This window comes from Hippoglossus hippoglossus, chromosome 17 (assembly GCF_009819705.1).
Source record: "Hippoglossus hippoglossus isolate fHipHip1 chromosome 17, fHipHip1.pri, whole genome shotgun sequence".
NCBI lineage: Eukaryota > Metazoa > Chordata > Actinopteri > Pleuronectiformes > Pleuronectidae > Hippoglossus > Hippoglossus hippoglossus.
Window position 1 is genome coordinate 790,853 of NC_047167.1, and position 8,460 is coordinate 799,312.

At 45.0% G+C, this 8,460-nt stretch overlaps 1 long non-coding RNA gene across 1 annotated transcript; it reads right to left on the bottom strand.

The window, feature by feature from the left end:
• Positions 1-1,983: 1,983 nt before the first annotated feature.
• LOC117777801 lies at positions 1,984-3,146 on the bottom strand. Its single transcript, XR_004616667.1, has 3 exons — positions 3,098-3,146; positions 2,450-2,453; positions 1,984-2,080 (listed from the first exon to the last, which is right to left on the bottom strand). It is a non-coding gene; the product is annotated as an uncharacterized LOC117777801 (long non-coding RNA).
• Positions 3,147-8,460: the final 5,314 nt, after the last annotated feature.

Consider the following 8,460-nt stretch of genomic DNA (forward strand, 5'->3'; position numbering starts at 1 on the left):
AGACATTCAGATCATTGACAGGGTTTTCCGCAGTTCAGTAAAGTTGGAAAGATATTCACAGATTCAGACTTCCCGGATCAATAAGTCATAAGTGAAATGTTGTTAAAGCACAAACGCCGCATAATTCCCACCGTAGTAAGGTGGACAACGGGCTACAGGCCAGTTATCATCAGTATGAGTCGTCCTCCGTGACACCAAAAAGAGATATTACACAAATATTCAATAACTTCACTGTAATACTGTATATTCTCACCAAAATCATGTCACAGGTACAGGGTATGCTGCTGGCTATGCTACAGTACTTAGTTTGGAAAAATGGGGATTTGTATAATTTTTGGAAATGTTTATTATGGAAAATATTCAATAACTTCACTGTAATACTGTATATTCTCACCAAAACCATGTCACAGGTCCAGGGAGTCCTGCTGGCTATGCTTCAGTACTTAGTTTGGGAAAATGGTGTTTCGTATAATTTTGGGAAATATTTATTATGGAAAATATTCAATAACTTCACTGTAATACAGTATATTCTCACCAAAATCACGTCACAGGTCCAGGGAGTCCTGCTGGATATGCTACAGTACTTAGTTTGGAAAAATGTGGTTTTGTATAATTTTAACCATTAAAACGAAAGAAAATTTCCAAACTAAGTACTGTAGCATAGCCAGCAGGACTCCCTGGACCTGTGACGTGATTTTGGCGAGAATATACAGTATTCTGCATGGTATCCCCACATATCTTAACAATCTTCTAGAAAAAGACATAAAAATCCAACACTATATTATAGTAAATATATGGGAAACATATTGCAAGCAGTGGGTAATTAGTTCCATTTTATACTCACCGACCTAAGACTTTTGTGCGATGTTCAGGCATGCTAACAAAAGCTTGCCGTGACATTCCCAGAGCCGCAATCTTGAGATCCTCATATATAGTGAACCAATCCACTGCATACAAGGTTTTAAAATTGACTGTTGCTGGCCAGTACCCACTTTCAACTAGATCAGCAATGTCCACTGAAAAAGTCTTTGAGTGTATCGCCCTGAAATTCAAAGACAAAAAGCAATTATTTCAATGCACAAGCAATCTTAAATGACATTACTGCATACATTTTTTTTTCCAAAAAACATTTAGATTCCTTCCAATCAAATTTACTTGCCTTCCTGTGGAAAAAGTGGTTTTCCCAGTTGAACAATCACAGCAGGGAAGCATGATTGGTCAAAAAAACAACCAAGGGAAAAATAATTTGATGTACTAAATTCCAGTAACATCAACGTTAATCAGCGGAGGTATTCTTTCAGTGTGATATTAACTTAGCGTACTTTGGGGATTTAATAAAAATGTCTATTTAGTATATTATATAAAATGGTGTTTGTGGTATGTAACCTAAAAGTACCTCTTTAAGGGTAGGAGAATTTCTCTCCCTCATCTTCCTCGATGTATGTGGATGGTAGTAGTGGCCTAAACTCGGCTTCTGTTTCTCTCCAGGTCTCCTTCTCTTGGGGAGAGGCTGCCCTTCCTGTTCCTCATCAAGCCAAACAAACTGTTCGGTCCCAGTTTTTGACGTTGCTGAAACTCCTGTAGCTTCACTTGGATCCTCCTTGATTAAAAAACAGAACATACCAATTGTTACTTAAAATGTATCGCAATGCCCTAACATCTTGTTTTGAAAACATTATTGTCAGATTGCATACTAGTGAAATTAAACCAAATTGATCTGATATTGTGGAGTAATGGTAGACAAATACATCCCTTGTTAATCTAAAGCATTCATAAATCAAAGTTCAATCATAAACCATCCTTAATTTGAGAAAACGAAATCAAACTATCACACTTCAAAAATAGGGAAGCTCTTAAAACTTAGAATGAATGTATAGTGAAGGCCCCACAATGGGCCTTTCACCCTGCACCCTACACTGTATCGTGTAAAACTATTTTATGGGCTGATTCGTGGTTTCTGTTAGTTTCCTTATACATTATCTGTTTATGTTTATATTTATATTGTAACGTCCCTCAATGATGAGCTAAGCGTCTTGAACTGGTCTCACCAACCATGTATTCACATCCCAGGTAACTCAGGCTACAATGGGCCGTAGCCTGAGTACAAACAATAGAATATTAGCAAATGAATTGTGTTAAGACTAAAATCTATGTTTTTCTTTGAATATGTGTCTGTGAAGATGGCAATGAAACTGAACTCTAAACAAATGCAGTATGTTAGACAGGGGTGGGGGCAGGGGCAGTTTGGGCTGAATATGTGGGAGAATGTGTGGCCTTCACATAGTGACTGTTAGTAGCCATTGCTGGCTGGTTTTAATCTTGAAGTTGATTGTTGTGTGTGTGTGTGCGTCACATCGCAGTTCAGTCTTGCACCTGTCTGATAATGCCTGTTTGAGAAGACTGTACATCTGTGGCAGACAATACACTGTACTTTAACTTGTTCTCATACCTAACTTACTATATTACAGCATAAACTCCATTAGCTTTATTTCAAACATCACACATACATGAATGCACTGTTTTCTTAAAAACCTGTGACATACCCTTAGAAAGAATTCAAGCAGCTGCCACTAGGGTCTGAAGGACAGATAGGAAAATGTGCATGCCATACTGAAAACTCACAAGCTGTCAGCCGATTCAAGGCTTGTTTTAAAACACCAAACCAAACACTGTCAGAATGTGAAGATTTTCCCAGCTACTGTCAAAGGAGGGACGAAACTGGGAGCGGCTCCTCATCATTGGCGAATTCCAGTGCCTTGAGGCTGGGACCAGCCTGTGCACTAGCCACGTGACTCCCCCTCCCAATGAAGTTCTACCTATTATTATAAATATTGCACCTGTCGTCCGCTCGGCGCGACTCTTGACTTCCCCGGTGGTATTAGGCGGCTTGGGGCTGTACGTTGAGTGCCCATAGCTATGTTGTAGCTGTTCATTGCTTCTAAATAAATACTTTTTTGAACCAGACCGACTCTTCTCTCTACCTAAGGAAAAAAGAACACGACAATAGCACTCCATTGTCTGTATCGACAGACTCCACATTCGCTGTCTCAGCACTCGGATTGTAAACCCAGATCGTTACAATATTTAAAAACAAAACAAAATAAACTACTTACCTGACAGAAGGATTATAACATCGTTGTCTTCCAAGCGGACCATGTTTATGACGTAGCTTTGTGTTAAATGGAACGGAAAGTTAAAAAAAACTTTATTTATGACAGTCACACGACAGGTCCGCTCACGCATGCGCAATCGGGCCCGCCTCGGTATGAATGTAGTTGCGGGGACTTCTTAGATCCTTCGAATTAGAGGTGTAATCTATCATCATATATTCATATCAAATAACGTGAATAACATTCACGCTCACTGAACGACACAACGCACGGACAATGATTCAAACAGCACGCTACGACGTGGTTTACGGCATGGCAGCGTTCATAGCAACCACCATAGCAACGATAAAAACGTTACATTTCTACGATTTTCTGGCGAGATCTGAAAAGATATTCGTGATAACTAATAAAATATAGATCATAAGCATGAACTGGCTGAAGATTGTGGAAGCAAAGAGCATATTTCTCGCTAGAAATGGTGTCAGAATGTATTTTAATGCCCAAACTATATTATAAAATGACATTATCTGAAAATACAAGGAATGTCCGCAATTTTTTTGTTTTCGCAGACGGGCACTTGAAAGTCACGTGACGTGGGCACAGGCCAATGCAAAACAATTGGCAGACAAAAACGTAGTATTCTCACAATTTGTGAGAATACTACGTTTTTCCAAGTGGACCAACGTAGCTATTACACGTTTTCTGATGAGACTGGGTTGAAAATGTTGACGAGTCATTTTTCATGATGTTTAAATGCAGCCTCATAAACTCTGGAGCGAATCAAACAAACACTAAGTTACTTCATGTGCTGATCAGGTCCTATTAGTTACTGAAGGTTGAGAGAGAGCAGGTCAGAGTGGAAGAGGACACAGAAACTCCAGCTCGGTACAAACCTACTGCAACTTCTGCTCTGATCACTGAGCAGCTGTGACCAGAGACTTTCTAAACTTTCTAACTTAACAGCTGTGGACTTCAAATAAGAGTTAGGATTTAAAGTGACACAGATTCTAATGTCACCTTTTTTTATTTACAGTTGCTCCTGTTGCTTCAAAATCATGAACTAATGTAAGATATTCAAAATGAATATCAATCAATCAAAAAAGTTTTATGTGTAATCCGAAATCCTCTGCCCTTAACCCTCAACAAGATAAAGAAAAAACTACAGAAACAAACCCTTTTAACAGAGTAAAAAGAAGGTAGAAACCTCAGAGAGAGCCACATGTGAGGGATCCCTCTCCCAGGACGGACAGAAGTGCAATAGATGCCACGTGTAACTGAACACATCAACAAAATTACAATATTCACAACACTGGTTCGAATAAACAGTTTGTAGCATATTGGAAATGTGTGTCAATGTTTAAATTATTTATACGTAAGAAAATATCTGATGAAGGGAGTAGCAATGACAATTCAAATGGAGGAGTTATTGTTAGTAATGGTAGAATATGTGAGTAGGCATATTGTATATCAAGCAGTCTTGTTGTAATCATTGTCCATCACAATCTCTAAAAAGGGATGTTGATGTCCATGATTTTGGGTCTGAGATCAAAATCCACCATCCACAATGTGGCCACAGCTGCAGTCCTGGATCTGCAAACGATTAAGCACAAGGACTCCAGGGAAGAAGTCAAGTCATTGATATGTATTGATGAGACAATAATGTGATAAAGAGGGAGAAGAGGAAAGAGAAGCTGGATGTGTCATGTGTCCGACAATCTAGGCCTATAGCAGCATAACTAACTATAAGCCTAATCATAAAGGAAGGTTTTAAGCCTCCTCTTAAACGTACAGAGGGTGTCTGCCTCCCGTATGACATGGTTGATTTATTTAAATTGTTACGTACTGTGTGGACTACATTAACTTGCTCATATATAAATTGTTGGAAGACACAAATTTGACCTGTGCTGCAGTCTCTGTCACGCCGCAGTAAGAACAATACACCAGGCAGAAATTTGTAATTGTGTCATTTTTATAGCCATCATTGCAAACACATTTGTTTTGTCGTTTGTGAATACATGAGGTCATTCATGTGCACTCAGCCAATCCCGGTGAGTCAGGGACTGAGAGAACAGCTTTCTGCCCATTGAACACACAGAGATCAGACTGAAACAGACCCTCCATCATACTACTGATAAGACTTCAAAGAAGCTGACCCCCAAGTGGCAAAGTAACTGTGGCTGGGACTAGTAAGTAATGTGATTACTGAATTTCAAAATCGAATCCCTGTTTTACTGTTAAATGTACAATACCATTTTGTAAGATCTTTATACAGCATTTCACTGAATATGTCAAAGAATTATGGGAAAATATATGGTCTATATTATAATCCTCCTCTACTGTAAATCCATATACAATGGTAAATATTCCCAGACAGAGGAGAGCACTGCTTTTTGCCCTACAGTGATAAATGATGCAAAATAAAATGAAGATCTGTGTACTTTCAGGTGGAGGAAGATCTAGCTACTTACTCACCTACGTGAGCTTCATGATAATCAACTCAAATTTGGTAACAGCACTAAGGAAATATGATTCCTATATTTTTTATGGGAGCGCAATTGACTAATAAATGCCAAGTTGAAATTGAAGACATTTATTCACTTTTTGTCTTCACTCTTTTAAATGGTAAACTGGTAAATGGTCTGTATTTATATAGAGCTTTTTTCTTGATTACCACTCTTTACAGTACAGTTTTGCCATTCACATTGTGGAGGAATTTTTGACCATCCTCACACATTACATCTGTACACCAATAGGAAAATAGTGCCTGTCTAATTCCACACATACTCCCTTCTCTCCCAGCAATACCTAGGTCAGGTTATAGATAAAGGGCCAAACCAACAGTACATTGTGGGCGGCTGTGGCTGAGGGGTAGAGAGGTCGTCCTCCAACCTGAAGGTCGGCAGTTCTTCAGTTCGATCCCCAGTCTTCCCCATCTGCATGCCGAAGTGTCCTTGGGCAAGATGCTGAACCCTGAATTGCCCCTCATAGAACAAGAAAGTGCTGCTAATAGATGCACTGTATGAATGTGTGTGTGAATGGGTGAATGTAAAACTGTACTGTAAAGAGCTTTGAGTGGTCATCAAGACTAGAAAAGTGCTATATAAATACAAAACCAAAACCATTACATTGTAGTGTCTATGTTGAAGGACACATATTCACACACACATTCATACAGTGCATCTATGGCTGTGCAGCGTACACCAGGAGGGCCGTACGCTCGCCGGGGTCCGGGTGAACCGCTGGGGTGCTGTCAGGAGGGACTACTCGCGAATCCGGGAAAACTATTACAGCAGTCGCGAGCTGTCCAGAGCAGCCCCCATCCAACTCCTCGAGGTCAACCAACGGACCCTGCTGCTGTGGTGAGCGGGCGGCCTTTTCCCTGCAATGTGTGGAATGTGCATACTGGAAGGAAGACGCTCATCATCAATATCATTCTGTTCCCTTCCGTCAGGCACCACAAAAGGAGCAAGCGGACGATGGTGGACACGGTGTGCCAGGGGATGCCGGGGCCCAGCGCGCAGCAGACGGCAGCAGAACCGCTTCCTCCAGCCAGGGCTCTGCTGCAGGAGCCTCTGCAGCCTGAGCGGCCTCTCGCGCTCTCCCTCCCAGAGGACGCGTCTGGCCAGGCTGTCACACGCAGAGGGCCCCTGGCACCGCCACTCTTTAACATCCTCGCCGCCTCTGCAGCCCGCGCCGTAGCCTCCACGTCTGCCGTCCCCACCAGCGCCTCCACGTCGGCCGCCCGCGCCGCCGTCGCCTCCACCTCGGCTGCCCACGCCGCCGTCGCCTCCACCTCTGCTGCCTCTGCTGCCCCCGCCCCGCCCGCCGCCGTGCCCAGATCCACCGCCTGGCAGAGGAAGGTCCGGGAGGAAGAGCAGCGGCGGGCCAGGGAGATGGGCCTTCCTACCAAGACCCGAAAGCGCTGCGAACACTTTACCTGCAAGCGCTGTGGCCAGCCAAAGACACGGGAATACGGCCACAGTCGCTACAGAGCGCTGCACTTCTGCTCCCGTGCCGAGGGCCGCTCGGTCGACGACTGGCTGGCGGAGAAAATGGCAGAGGAGCAGGCAGAGAAGGAGAGAAAACAGGTCAGTTGGCCTGCTGCCGTGCACGGCGCCTGACACGCTTCCCACCTCATTGTCATTCGTTAACCGTGTTGATCATGTCCTTGTCTGCAGGCTGAAGCTGCCCAGAACCCCTCCAGTCAGCCACCACCGAGCCAGCGGGGAAGGCGGTAGGCGGCGCACTTTGTGAGTATGAAATAGCAATGAAATGATAGACAGTGTGTGTAACCAATGCGTGTAACCACAGTTGTTCCTATTTCAAAAACACGTGATCACGCCAGAAAGGACAGGCAGGTCGTGAGAGTAGGGGATATTCAATCCTTTGTCGCTCAGTAAAGGTCAACCCATTGAAATGGAAATCTCTGTCTTTGTGTATCTCTCTCAGACAGACACACCCGCACGCATGCATGCATGCGCGCACTGCCAGCCAACCACGAGCCTCGGGTCCAACACACCTGGCCCCAGGTGTGAACTGCAGGGGGATCAGACGTCTTTGTGACAATCGGGGGGGGGAGCCAGACAATCAGATCAGAGGAAGCTGCCCGGCCACTGCTGCCGCTGCTACAAGGACAGCAGGTCGACGGCAAACAACTGCAGTCGACCACTTGTGCTTGCAACGTGAGTGTCTCTCTCTGTCCGTCCGTCTGTCTCACTGTACTGTTCCTTGACTTTGCTTTCGTTTCACCCTTCCTGTGCAGCATGAAGAAGTCATTCTCGTCGTCGTCGTCGTCGGACTCCCCCTCCCCCTCTGACCCCTCGTGTTCCTCCACCGCGGACAGGAAGCGCAAGGGTCCCACTCGGTGCACTCTGTACCGGAGGCAGAAGAGGGCAGAGAAAGACCAGAAGATCCTGTCCGAGGCCGGGGGTAGCGAGGGAGGGAGGGCGTGTAATGGAGAGGCCGCTCTCCCGTGTTGACATCCGGCGGTCGGCCCGCGTGGCTCATTTGCGTAGGAGCCCTCTGACCTGCGTGACGCGGTGACTCTGCGCCGCGTGACGCGGTGAGCCGGCGCCGGCCCCCCCCCTTTGGACGCTGCGTTCCATTCTCCAAAGGTGATATTCGGGAAAAATAGACCGAGATCGACAATGACCAAAAGGGCTCCACAGTGCGTCCCCGAAAAGTACTCTGCGGCCGCCTGGCCGCTCGGCCCGCCCCCCGGGCGCCGGGGCCTCCACCTCGCACATCCCGTGCCAGTCTAAGGAAAAAGCCAGGCGCCTCCTTTCCGCCCCCCTGTTACTCAATTGTGCCGTTCACATAGGCTGCGATGCGCCGCGCAGCGCCAAGGGCG